This window comes from Phoca vitulina, unplaced genomic scaffold (genome assembly GCF_004348235.1).
Source record: "Phoca vitulina isolate PV1807 unplaced genomic scaffold, GSC_HSeal_1.0 scaffold37, whole genome shotgun sequence".
NCBI lineage: Eukaryota > Metazoa > Chordata > Mammalia > Carnivora > Phocidae > Phoca > Phoca vitulina.
The window spans coordinates 14,196,450-14,211,485 of NW_022589740.1; positions in this window are offsets into that span (position 1 = coordinate 14,196,450).

Here is a 15,036-nt window from a genome sequence, read left to right on the forward strand (position 1 = left end):
CTTTCAATCATATATTTAGGCACAAATCCTGATTAACTTACTTTACATCTAGAATTCCACCAGTGTCCATCAGGACGATATTCCTGTTTTGTCCCTCCTTCCAAACAAGAAATCTACCTTCTTGTTGATAGATCTTACAGGCTCGGAACATACTAAATAAAGTATAATAACCATAGCTGAGCCTTTATGTTTTACCATCAATATGAATTTTAAAAGGGTGTCATCAAGAAAATGATCTTCAAAGATATTTTCTTGCATGCCTAAGTACTACTGCTGAGATAAAACTGGGATGACTGCAGCAGTTCTGCTATCCTGGGCTTTTTGGTGTTCTGATTCTTTCCTTACTAGCAGAGGCAGTGAATTTAACACTCAGATTCGCTCTGACAGGCTGACAACTGATATCACAAGACCACAGCTAAGAGTGGTTTATTACTTTTAGTGGGATTTATTTAATTCAGTCTCACAGCCTGAGGGTGGGGTAAAGATTTAACTTGAAATTAAATTCCAGCAGGAGACCTTTTAATATAAGAAAAATGGGCAGAAGGATAAATGACATGCTCAATTGCAATGAATTTTTTTTTAAAAAGCCTATATTTAACATGGAGGAAAAAATCCCACAAAATCATTTCAGTTGTTTGACAGATATGGAGAGAAAAAGTGCAGTTGAACCAGTAATGATGATATAACTCAAAAGAGAATAATCTAAAGGAAAGTTTTTGACACATGAGAATTTCTTCAATCTATCCAGAAAAAAAAAATCCCAGTTTATGAATGCTTTCCATCAGTGTCTGAATAAGTTGATAAGAAATCCCAAGTGTTCTTCTATTGTTTAATGTTAAACTGTACAATAATTCTGGATGAAATAGTAGAGTTTAAGCAAAGCCATGGGTAGAAATTACTCTGGCGTTTACCCTGAACACAGGGAATGCTTACACTCAAAACTGTGGTATATAAAAGTGGTATTCGTTTGTATTTTGAGTCTGAGTAAAGTGGAGATAATATCATAACAGGTAACGCAGTTGGGGTCTTGCGAGTTGCAATACTTAAGGCATATTGGATAATTATTGGTCATGGTTTTCTGATACCACTTACATGGAGAAAAGGAGATTCCTCGTGGTCAATAGATATTAGAATACCAGTGATATATTTTCTTTCTGTGGTATTATTTTGGTGCTTTGGACTTTGTCTTATAAAGAAAAATGACTGCTTCATAAAAGTCTGTTAAACTTGAATGCTTTCTACTAAAGCCATATCTGATTTTGAGGCTTTGAGGAAATCAATGCCAAAGAAAGAGTAGAATATAATAAGCAAATGGCCATTTGCCTTCCTCTGTTTAAAGACATTTCAGTTCAGTCCAGGCTTCAGAAAGGTGGTTCCAGATCACACGAGACCCGGGGTCTATCGGCGTAGTAGTAGCAAGCCTGGTCTTAGACAAAATCACCCAGGTCATGACCATTTTGTTCACTAGCCACATTCTACTTTTTTTGCTTCTCTCCTCTCTTCCAGAACCCAGAGTTTTCATGGCTTTCCAAGTAAGCCTTCTTTGAAACCACATAACTCACAGGCAAAGGAGCTTTTCTGCTTCCCTCTTTTTCATAAAAACTTGTACCGTGTTTATTTGATGTAAGTGGTTAAAATATTGTCAAGTGATTAATAAGTGATAATAGCTGACTGCAGAGGGTCCCATATTACCTTGGTTCATGGCACTCTTGTCTCAGTGAGTGTTTCACAGCATCCATGGGCCAAAAGAAATACCTTACAGTCCCATTTATTAAACACTGAGGTCCAAGCACCTTAACATGCATTTATGTCCTAAAAACTTAGCACCTATTGAACACTACATAAACTTCTCAAGTTGTGGAATCAAATTGGTCTTCACCACTCTCATTGAAAGGAAGGTAGCAATCAGAGTTAAAAATGTTAATTACCTTCATCTAGTAGTTCACATGATGTCCAACAGATGTTACTGTGGTTTTCCTCAATTTTAAAATATTTTATTGTGCCTTTTTGAATTTGCAGTGGGGCCCCAGGTGACTTCAGTGCTCAGTTTGAGAACAAGGACTTCATGTTTTATCTCTGTTAACAACTCTGCATTTCAACAGAGATGCACATTGTTTATGAACTGACTCTTGGTGTCTACCTCACACAATATGGTAGACTCAATTAGGAGAGATATTTGGAGACAGGAGTTCTTTTGGTGCCTCTGATCTCACCACTGACCAGCATCCCGATCCATGGGATGATGATAAAACCCTAGACAGAATGTACCACATTATTATTGGCTTATCTAAAAAGCCCAAGACCCCAAGAACAATTTTACTCACTCTAACTTACTTTCAAATTAGTGGCATTTTTTTCATAATCCCACTGTAATTTATCAGTGATTCTTTTCTTTAGAAAGAGCCTGAGCAGTGACAGTCAAACCTCTGACCCAGTGTAAGATGCATTCCCCGCCCCCCTTAAGTAGGTAAACCACAAACAACAATCATGGCTCTTTGGAAGGTAAATTGTCTGTGGCTCCCAGCATTTCCCGTTTCTCCTTTTGTCTACCAGCCAGTCTGGACATAGAGGATACAGTGCAATGAGCATCATTTTTTGCTAGGATGTATGTTTCTCTGGGACTGTTTTTTCTTCAAATTGCCCCCAATATAATTCCTCTGCCAGTGTCCTTGCCTAGAATCTTACTTGTATGAATTTGAATGCCTTCAACTCTAAGTAATTTCATACAAAATTGCCTTAATCCAATGGCTCTTAATCCTTGCATGAACTTCTGTCCTGTCTTCCTCCTAGGTGAGCTTCATCCTCACACTGGTATCTGAAATGTCTATTGTGGCTCTAGGTCTCATGGCCATGATCAGTAATGCCCATAAGAAGAGAAAGAAAAGGTCACTTCCAAAAGCCCGCCCAGAAAAATGAGGAAGAACTTTCTCAAAAGCCCCTAGCAAACTTCTTACATCACACTTTCTTTTTTCTTTCTTTTTTTTTAATACAATGACTTTTCTATCCAAAATATACTAACTACATATAGAAGAAGTGGTATTTCAGACAGAAGGTGTTTTCCTGTTTGCTAAGTGATTATTTCCTACTGATATAAAATTGTTTTCATTCTTCAGTGATGTTTTTGTTTGTTTTTATTTGTGGTTTGGGGTGAAATTCTCCATAAATTTTCCTATTAGAATTAATAGATTTTTTTTTCATTTAACAGCTTTTAACTTAGTAGCAGGTTTTTTTTCAGAAAAAAGTTAAAGTCATTAAATAAGGGATAGGTGTATACTCAAAGCAATTTACTTCTTAGGTGATTTGATAATTGAGATATCCCATATTTTTTTTTCCTCAAGTGAAGTTAAACTGAAGGCCCATCTGCTGATGAAAAGCATAACCAGATTTTAGGTTAATTAGCTCCCAAGTGCCCTGTATGTATTTATACCATCAGAAGATCAAAAGGTACATATTTGAGTATGTCTGGAACCAGAGCTCCCTTCTACTGAAATCAAGTGTGTCTATTTTCCTGAGCCCCTTCTCTGCCAAGGAGAGTCCACAGTCAAACGGCAAAGGTGTGCTTTTACAAATGCACCCTATGGAAATTTGTATACTGAAAGTTATTGTTGAGGAATGTATTAAATATGTTTTCTTATCTTCAGATTTCTAGTGATGATATAAATATGTTTATTTCTTCTAAAAATCATTATATTGAAACACCCTAGGGGCACCTGGGTGGCTTAGTCATTGAGCGTCTGCCTTCGGCTCAGGTCATGATCCCGGGGTCCTGGGGTCGAGCCCCGCATTGGGCTCCCTGCTCTGTGGGAAGCCTGCTTCTCCCTCTCCCACTCCCCCTGCTTGTGTTCCCTCTCTCGCTGTGTCTCTCTCTATCAAATAAATAAATAAATAATCTTTAAAAAAAAGAAAGAAAGAAAGAAAGAAACACCCTAGGACATAAGCTCCTTGAATGAAGGCAATGCATCTTATATAAGGAAAGCAAATTTCAGAACTAAGGAGTATAATATGCAATTTTAAAAAATACTCTTTTTGGTTTATAATTCAACTCAACTTCTATTGTGTTTCAAGGTCCTTTCCAATAAAGCTGGCAGGAAAATTTAATTTCATTCTTGTTCCCCGGCTTGTATCAGGGTTCTTTCTGGGGGATTTATTCAGTGCTAGGAGATTGGAAGGAAGGGACAGATTGTGTCCCTGAGTCATCTGACCACACATTTTCACTAACATAATCACCATCCCAGTCCAGGAGGTCTTAACTATGCCACACTGAGGGGCACAGGAATCTTTCTGCAAGGATGTGACATCTCCAAGTCCCCTTGATACTTCCCCAGAAGATCTCTTCCATCTGCAGCTGACTGACGCTTGAAAATGCCCCTGTGGAAAGTTCACCCACATGGCTTCAAAGAGTGAACTCTGTTATAAGGCAAATGTACCTAACAGAAGAAAAGCTGTGAAGAGGCAGCCGTCTTCTTGTGGTGTGAATTAGTGCCAGGGCCTTTTTTTTTTTTTTTTTTTTTTGAGTGTGTTCAGACAAGGAAAGAATACAATGTCAAGTTCCTAACCAAAAATGGAAGCTACCTCAAAGTGCTGAGTCCCCCACTTACCATACTTCTCATCCTCCTTTTTCATGCACAATTTATGATTTTCATTTGAAGCCTAATAAACTGGTGGATAGGGATTATTTCCATTTCCTATTGTCTTTATAGATGTTTTCTAATGGAAACGTCTTAATTTAGAAGTTCCTAAATTTAATTCATATAGCTGGTTTGATATATAAATCCTTAAGAAAACTCAGGCATTCAAATAATAAATAATGATCTCCATTAATACTAATTTCAGTAGAATGTTGTTTCTAGACTGTTCCAATGTTTAGGGAAAAAAAATTTTTTTTTTCCATTATAAAAAGACCTAATTGTCAACACACACACACACACACACACACACATTCTCTCCCTCTTCCTTTCTCTGTTTCTCTCTCTCAAGCCAAAAACTAGGAGACTAAGAAGTAACTATGTGGAGATAAATGTAAACATACCCACTTTTATAAAGGAACTGAAGCAAAGAGATAATAAGTTATGTATTTCAATTTGCTCTTACTAATGGGAGATTTTTGACTAAAAATGGAGAGCAAGTGTCTAGGGTACTAGTTGCAATTGGAATACAGTGGAAATCCATTTTGAATAAGTCATAAGAAAAAAAGTAGAACAATGTACAAAAATAATTTATAAGTTTTAATATAATATTTGCATTTTCTTGCCTTTTACAATTCAGGCCGGTTCTACCTATTTTTTAATATTCCCTGAAGAGACTAACTAGATCACATGATTCCCTCTGCCATAGGTTAGCCTCCCCCAAAGCAGCACTTGGTAGGAGACAGCAGCCAGAAGAGTGGGCAACGTCAGAGTGAGCAGCAAGAGAGATCTGCGCTTCATCCAAGAACTTCAGGTACTGCTCTCAGTTTCCATTTGTTTTCTCTTCTTGCCTCAGTTTTGCAGTCAAAAGATTCTTGATACCTTCTAAGCTGCTTGCCCATAAGCTGTAAATTAAGTGAAGTCAATAATTATTTATAATTATAAATGTAATTATAATTATTTATAAATTCCACCTGAATCTTGTCTCAAATTTCTCTATTTTTCTTAGGAATAGGAAAAAAAAGGAAAAAATGGATGACGATTATAGAGTTATATAAGAAAGTAACCTTGAAAGTAGCTACTCTCTAATTTAGGCTGTATTGTGGTGTTGGGCAAAGCCAGCTCTTGGTTGACCTAAAACCATGGGCAACATTACCTAGTGGGGGAGAGGTTGGTTGAGAACCAGGTTCAGATTCTTCCAGAGGGCATCCTGAATTATAGCATTCCAATTACATGAGGGTGTGCTTACTTCATTGGGCTAGAGCTTGAAAGGGTCATTACCTCACTGGTCAATTAAAATTCAAATATTTTAGGAATGTAAAGGTAATAGTAAAAGTCGTCATATTTTCAACATGATGTATAGGTCAAAGCAGGGCTTTCTCTACATCATTGTTGATGAAAGGAGGGGACACTATAGCTTGAGAATCTGTTGAAGAAAGACGTGTTCAGATGGAATGCTAGAATGGAGAGCTGTAAAATAGCAGTACGCAGGCACCAATGTCAGGAATTGGGAAGCAGAGGAGAAAAAGATATTAAGCATGACTGAGGGGACTGTAGTAACACATATGAAAGTCTGCGTCCATCCCATTTCTTCATTAGAGCACTTGTTCTTTCTGAGCATGCCCTGCGCCATTGATGGTCTTTACTGGGACTTCTCCTGTTAGCTGGATCCCTGATCCAGCGCTAGCTAGTCTGCCCCAGGGCACCATCTAGCCATACCAAACATAGTGAATTAACTTCTCTCCCAGTTTCCTTCCCAGCGTATGATAGCTAAGTACTTGCCTCTTCCAACTGAGCATACCACCGTAGTAAAATCAGACTATATAAATCCAGACTCACACAGAGAGGCAGGATTTGAAGCCTGGAGGAGAGTTCAGGGAAGATCTTTCCCCTCAATCTAAGTGCTACTTAAAGCTTTGCTAGTAATGACATTCTTCCAGCCACCTACGAAAGAAACTTTGTAGTTTTCACTCTTTTTTTCTAAGTCGCCTTCCACATCACTTGTTAAGTCTCAAGTCTCTTTGAATCTGACTTCCCAATATCTCTCACTTTTGTCATCACTTTGCCGTTCCCCCTGAATCTACTCTGGCTTAATTAACTAACTCATTTCTAGATACATGCCAGATGCATGAAAGAGCAAGGTCTTTGGAATTAGGTAATTGGGTCAAATCCCAACTGTTCCACTTGTTAGGTGTGTGATGTTGGGCAAGTTTGTTCATCAGTCAAAGTTAAATTTCTTCATTTATAAAATGGGACTAATATTTCCTTATAGTGATATTAAATTAGATAACATATAAAAACTATTTGGGATACATTCAATGCTAAATATATGTTAAATATCTTCTTGAGTTGATCTTAAAATACTGCATTAATTTCATTACTTCCTTGCTTAAAAATACACCATTATCCCCAAATACTTCAAAATAGCCTTCAAACTTCCAACCCTGCCATCATAGGTCCTCCACAAAACACTCCCCACTTCCCTTTCCAGTTAGGGTAAGCTCCCTTTATTGTTCTACACCAGCCTTTAGCTAGAGCCAAGGTAGGGTTCTTACTATCTCCTGTGTTCAACAGCCTCAACTGTGAAAGCCTGTTTTTTTTTTTTATCCCCAGAAGGAAACTTTATTTCCCCCACCACTGCTTCTAGACTAAATCTCCTCCAATCACTTTAGACTGAAGAATAGGCTTTCTTTAGTAATTAAATTTCTAGTCCAGTGTCATAATCATGTAATGATATTTACTTTAGTTATCTATTTGAAAATTTCTTCCCACTTACCTCCAGTTCAAGCCTGACTAAAAATAAAATATAAAAATTAAACAGTACAGAAGGGGGAAGCCCAGTCATTCTGTCTGAACTTTAGGAAGGACTGAGCAGCTAATCCCCAATCACTCCTCAGCATCAGAGAGCACTAGTGCATTCAGGTGTAGCTCTAGAAAAAGATGTAAGATATACTTTATATACTGTCAAATATGATACAATTGTACCAGTTCCAGGAGAGAAAACCCACACTGAAACCTAATGGAGCCCATCAAGGATTTACAGTTCAAGGGGGTGCCCACTATTTCCCAGAGGTTGCAGCCTTTATTCTCCATTGGAAGTTGAGTGTGAGATCTCCAGGGCTATTAAATGATGTGAAAAGTGGCCTGAGCCCTCACAGTACTCCAACAGCCCAATAAGAATTAGGGGACATGTAGACTCATAAATTAGAAAGTGGAAGATACCTCAGGACACCTGGGTGGTTCAGTGCGTTAAGTGTCTGCCTTCCACCCCACTTTGGGCTCCCTGCTCATCAGGGAGTGTGCTTCTCTGTCTCCCTCTGCCCCTCCCCCCACTTATGCGCTCTCTCTCAAATAAATAAATAAATAAATAAATAAAATATTCAAAAAAAAGTGGAAGATACCTCATGGATCAGAGTTTATAATTCTAGGTCACTCAACAGTAGAAGCACCAAGTCAACCACCTCCAAATTTGATTTGTAATATGTCTGTAATATTTCAGCAACATTAGTTCAAAGGTTTTCAATTCTTGCCCAGATACTCAGGGTACCTCTACATTCGCAAACTCTGAATATCTTCCCTAAAGGAGATACATGAACTTTCTACTTTAAGAGACCTTTAAGAGAATAATAAAAAACAATCTTGTAAAAGGCCTAAGCAGCAGTCCAGACATTACCCCCAAATACTGTTCCTCAAATGCTGTAAAAAATACCATTCCTCTACCTAGAGCTTCCATGATACCAAACACTGAGTGATAAGACATGATTTGCCTTATTTCCAGCAGCTGCGTCAATTCTAGATAATCAACTATTATATTTCATGCCTTGTGTCCTTGTGTTATACAGCTAGTCTCTAATATCCCCCAGAGAAGCTCTGAGGAATACAAATTTTTTAATGAAAAAAAGGGCAATTATTGTTTATTCCACTCATTGACATAAACAATCTAAATCAAGAAGAGGAAACTATTATGTAGCATATCACATTTTCATTTATTCCTCCCTCAGAAGGGATGCATTAGCTTAGACTTCATTTCTTTCAAGGAGTAAACAGTCAGACTCCTAAGTTTGGTTTATCGTCTCTGATTTAGAAAACAATACTTTGGATTGTAAATATCTGTTTACTCATCTGAATCCCTGAGACTTTCTACCTTTATTCACTCCCATCCTAAACTGTAATGTTTGGGGACTCTTCCAATTATCTATTGTCATATAATAAACCACTCCAAAATTTAACAACTTAAAATAACAACCATGTTATTTTCTCATAATGTCATGTGTCAAGAATTTGAACAGGGCTCATCTGGGCAATTTTCTTGCTCTATGTGCCATCAGCTGAAATCTTGCTCGTATCAGCTGGTGGATAAGCTAGTCTGGATAATTCAAACTGGCCTCTGATTTGTCTGGTGTCTTGGAGGGGATGCCTTGAAGGCTTGGCTTAGCTGATACCATCCTCTGGAATGCCTACAAATGGCCTCTCCACATGGTGGTCTCAGAGTAGCAGGAATTCTTTGAGGGTATCTCAAGGCTCCTAAAGTAATTGTTCAAATAGGCACAAGGAAAAATTGTATTGCTTCTGGTGACCTGACCTCAGAAGTCCCAGAGCACAAGTGCTGTCTCATTGTATGTTAAGGAAGTCGCTATGGCCAAGCCCAGGTTTAAGGGGAAGGAAATCAGACTCCATCTCTCAAAGGGTAGAAAAGCAAAGAATATATGGTTATTTTTAGTCTACTTTAGGGACTTTTCTTTATTTATTGAACCCCCTTATATTTATTTTTTGAACATATATTTATTGAATCCCCCTGAATATGTTCCAGACACTGCTAAACAATGGGGATAGAGCAGTGAACAACTAAAAAGAAAAGATCTGCCCCCTGTTGCTCCTATTTACATCCTGTCTACTCCAGCACCAAGCACAATGCATGGAATATTATAGACACCCAATATATTTTTGAGGAACTTAACAGGTGGGTTTGGGGAGTTGAAGGGATGGACAGCTCTTCCCTTCAGAAGTGTTGAGAGTGAGGTGATTGAGAGGAAAGGAGGACTACTTCACCATTTTGACTCTTTCCAGGTAGCTGGCATAACTTCTAGTATCTTTAATGAGCATGCCTGACATTGCTAACTCGACCAGGTCCAAGCTGAGAGTTTGCCAGTCCCAATCTATCATCCATTTTGGTGTAATGTATACCCTAGGAAACATTTTTATGCTTTAGATTGAAGAAACAATATTTAGCTTCCAATTCTACTTTCTTATTTTTTCAAGACTTCAGTGCCTTTGTTTCATTGATTAAATCTGAAATGTTTATGGAACTTCCTGTCTTCAGTACAAAAACTCACCAGAGTATTAAATCATAATGATAACATTGTAGTATATCTCGGAGAATAAGTTGTGCTCATATAGCCTATTTAGAGTATTCTTGGTCCTTTATTTGTTTTGTTTCTATGTGGCTTGTCTTAGAATGACTTGGGGAAATTACTACATTATGGGGAATAACCTATCAGTTTAGGTTCCTTCCACATTTTCTGATGGCATTATATATTTCAGTGTTGATGTATTCCCAAAAACAAAATCAATTGTTATGACAACATAGACTCAAGACACATTTCACAAAGCATGATGGAATGTTTACTATAATGTAAAGGTAGTAAACTTAAGAAGTTTTTTCATAAAAGTCACATCATCTTTATAAAAAATTATTTTAAGCAAAACTCTTTCAAAGGAATTTATGAAGAGCAATTTATTATTATTATTATTATTATTATTATTGCAGTCGGGTTTCTTCATATTGGCATTTTTTGGTGTGCAGTGAGCTATCACCACAAAAGGGAATACTCAGTGTAGAAGAAATCCAGCTCCCCCATCTATACAATTTAAGATAACCTTACAAACAATAATGCATGTTAACAAGGTCCAGTATATATTCTATTTCTTCTTAACTTGCTAGTAGGTGTTGTCTGGTATGATGGACATTAACATGTCTTTTTGATTTTCTTTTTCACAAAACATATGAATCCAACAAAATGAATCCTTCTAAGAACAAATTTTGGACATTTAAATAGTATGCCAAGTAGTGATGCACCTTTCCAAGAGGAAATAATATTTCATTTTCTAAAAATTCTTCTTGGAGAATACAAAGAGAGAAATCTAGTGCTGAAAGCAAGCTCTGAAAAAATGCATGTTCAAAGAGTTTTGATTTATAAAAGGGTAAGAGCAAGATTACTTCAGAGCCATTCATACTTGTATAAATGAAACTGCATATATATATATGTGTGTGTATATATATATATATATATTCTATTTAACAATTCTATTTCACTTCTTTTTATCGTCTTTATGGAAATATTTTTACAGATAGTTAATAGAGAACTTCAAAGAAGAAAAAGTGATCATTTTCAGAAGTTATGATTAACTAGAGCTAAGTGTAATGAAACAAAATAATATTAATATAATATTATCATTTATAACCTCTATTTTTTTGTGGCTAAAAGAAAATGGAAATAATATGAAGTTTTGTTCACTTCATTTCCATTTTGTTTATAGAGATATGCAGACCTAGAAGCCTCATGTAAATATTGTAAAAATTATTAGGTTAATTCTCCCTAGATATTTGGCATGAATATCATAGACTATAATAGATAAAATGGAAATTAATTTGGACATTTGTTTATGAAGAATTAAAATACATGCTCACTTTACATAGACATGAAGATTAAGATCTTGTCATCCATAAACACTTTTTGAAAGAATCAGTAAAGGATGTTCATCAGCAGAATGAAAAATGAACACAAGGGAGTTAAATGAAACACAATGTATAAACACAGAACCTATAAAAAATGTGCTGGTAAATTTAATCAAACATTTGCTGTGAGGAACAAATATGTTTATACCTAAAATATTGTTCTTAGGAAAGATGTGGAAAAGGGTCTAAAGAATAAGAAGTGGGATGTTGTTCAGTGGGTAGTTGAAGCATGAAACATTTAAACATTTCTTATATTAGTCAGAAGGGTGCAGATACTGAATAATTTCGGACCTTGTTAGAAAATTTAAAAGCAAATTGTGTATGTTAAAAAATTAGAGTAGGGGTGCCCGGGTGGCTCTGTCAGTTAAGTGTCTGCCTTCGGCTCAGGTCATGATCCCAGGGTCCTGGGATTGAGCCCCACGTCGGGCTCCCTGCTCAACGAGGAGCCTGCTTCTCCCTCTCCTTCTGCCTGCTGTTCTGCCTGCTTGTGTTCTCTCTCTCTCTCCGTCAAATAAATAAATAAAATCTTTAAAAAATATTTTTTAAATTAGAGTAAACATTAAAAATATAAATTAAATATCTTATTTCCAAAGGAGGAGGAGAATGAAAAGAAAAAAATTATCAAACCAATTTAACTGTGATAAAAGAATTATTATAAACGTAATATGTAATATCATTATATATTATTTTATTATATTATTATAGTAATATTTCATTTATTATTGTTATATAATTAATATAATTATACTTTATAATAACATTATTATAAAAATTAATTAAATGGTAGAAATAATTTCAAATATGCATCAGTATTCTCAACATACTTAAATGTAATAAACTCACTAATTAAAAATGGGATGGGGCGCCTGGGTGGCTCAGTTGTTAAGCGTCTACCTTCAGCTCAGGTCAGGGTCCCAGGGTCCTGGGATCGGGCCCCGCATCAGGCTCCCTGCTCCACAGGAAGCCTGCTTCTCCCTCTCCCACTCCCCCTGCTGTGTTCCCTCTCTCACTGTGTCTCTCTCTGTCAAATAAATAAATAAAATCTTTAAAAAAAAATGGGATAAAGACTATGAAATTCATTTTTTTAATCTGGTTAATCTTTTTATAGAATCTTGTATAAAATAATAATGCTAAAGTTAATAAAGTGATAGGATAAGTTATAGAAGATAAAGATCAACCAAAAGAAGATTTATGTAACAGTAAGAATTTCACACAAAACAGAATTTAAGAAAAAAAGTAGTAAGGATAAAAAGTGGCAGTACCTAATTTAAAGAGAATAATCTACCAAAAAGACATAACTATAATGAATTTGTATATACCTAACAAATTGATTTGAAATGTAATTTCATAATGTTAAGGAAAAATAGATAAATATGCAATAATATCATACTCTACCAAAAATTGATAAAGCAAAAAATAAATATGGTATATAAGGTTATAACAACCCAATTAATGGATTTCATCTGATACATGTGTATGAGACATTTTAGCCTACAAAAAAATATATTTGTTATTTTCAAACATATGTAAACAATTACTAAACAGAAAGATAAAGCAGGTCTCTTTTTTGTTTTTTTTTGTTTTTTTTATATTCAGCTATTTTATTTTATTTTTTTTATTATGTTATGTTAATCACCATAAGTCAATCAGATAAAGCAGGTCTTAAAAATGTCCAAGGAATCACTATGCTACGGATCACATTCTCTTAATTTCAATTTCAAAACAATTGAAATGGTAGTGTTGCCAGATAAAATGCAGGACACTCAGTGCAATCTGAATTTCAGACAAGCAACAAGTAATTTTTAGTATAGGCATATTCCATACAGTATTTGATATACACTTATTAAATAATTATTTGTTGTTTATCTGAAATTGAGATTTCACTGAGCATCCTGTATTTTTATTTTCCAAATCTGGTAATCCTTGAAATATTCATTAAAAAATACAAAAAATCGAAGCAAAGCAAAAAGGAGAGTAATTTTGCAAACTAAGAAATTACTCCAAATTAGTACATAAGGTCAAGAGAAGATGACAAAGAAAAGCATGAAGTATCTGGAGGAAAAGGAAATAGGAAAGAAAAGAAGGGAAGATTCACCTTACTAGACATCCAAATCATTGGAAGGCTACATGGTTTGTTTTTGTTTTGTTTTGTTTTGTTTTAACATGGTGATACTGTTTTAGAAACAGACACATAGGGAAGTGGAGCAGAATTGACAAAGAGTTGTATTCTTTTGTGGAAGTTTGACATTTGACAGAGGTGGTATCATTCCAAGTCAGAAGTCAACAGATGAGTTAGTCAGTAAAACTTATTGTTAACAGTTTACTTTCCGAATGGAAAAAAAGTCAGATTATTTCGCGATGCTACATGAATTTTCTTTTCAGAAATATCAAAAACAAAAATAAAATAAAATAAAAACTTTGGAAGAATGTATAAAATATCTATTTGAACTCAGGTTAGAAAAGAATTGTCTTATACAAAACACAAAAGTATTAAACATAGAAAAATTTGATAACATCGTCTACATCTGCATGAAAAAAAATGTACAAAAAACAGAAAGACCAACCACAGAGAAAATATACTTTTACTACATATGACCAACAAGGGATGATTAGTATCTAGAGCTATAAAGAACTCCTACAAATAAGCAAGAGAAAAATAAAATAATTCAATGAAAAAGTCGGCATATCAAAAAACAATTTACAGGAAAGGAACTTGAATTGCCAGTAACTATAAAAATCTGTGTTCAGCCTCACTAATAATTAAGAAAATGCAAGATAACACCTTATCAGATAGGAAAAAATTAGCAAAAATTTGCAAATAACATGTCTTGTCTGGTTTCAAATCCTAACTCTATGACTTATTAGTTGTCTAACTATAGCAAATCATTTAACCTGATAATTTTCTCATCAGTAAAATGGAAATATTACCTGTGTCAGAGAATTGTTATGATAGTTTCTTTTAAGATTTTTAAAATTTTATTTTTAAGTTAACTGCACCCAATGCGAGGCTTGAACTCACAACCACGAGATCAAGAGCTACATGCTCCACTGACCAAGTCAGCCAGGAGCCCTAAGAATTGTTATAATAATTAAATGAGTTAATACTCTCAAGATTCTTAGAACAGAGCCTGCCTACTATAAGCATTATGTAACTTTTTGTTAAATAAAAGAAACATTGGCAAGGATGTGAGGAAACAAGAATTCTTTTTGTTTTGTGTATTTTTTAAGTTTTTATTTTAATTCCAGTTTGTTAACATACAGTGTTATATTCCTTTCAGGGGTACAGTATAGTAATTCAATACTTCCATTCATCACCCTGTGCTCATCATGACAAGCACACTCCTTAATCCCTATCACCTATTTAACCTATCTCCCCACCCCTCTCCTCTCTGGTAACCTTCAGATTGTTCTCTATAATTAAGAGTCTGTTTCTTGCTTTGTCTCTCTCTCTTATTTTTTTCTCCTTGCTTATTTGTTTTGTCTCTTAAATTCCACATATGAATGAAATCATATGGCATTTGTCTTTCTCTGACTGACTTATTTCAGTTAGCATTATACTTCTAGCTCATGTCATTGCAAATGACAAGATTTCATTCTTTTTATGACTGAATAATATTCCATTGTATATATATATATATATATATATACACACCACATCTTTATCCATTCGTCAAT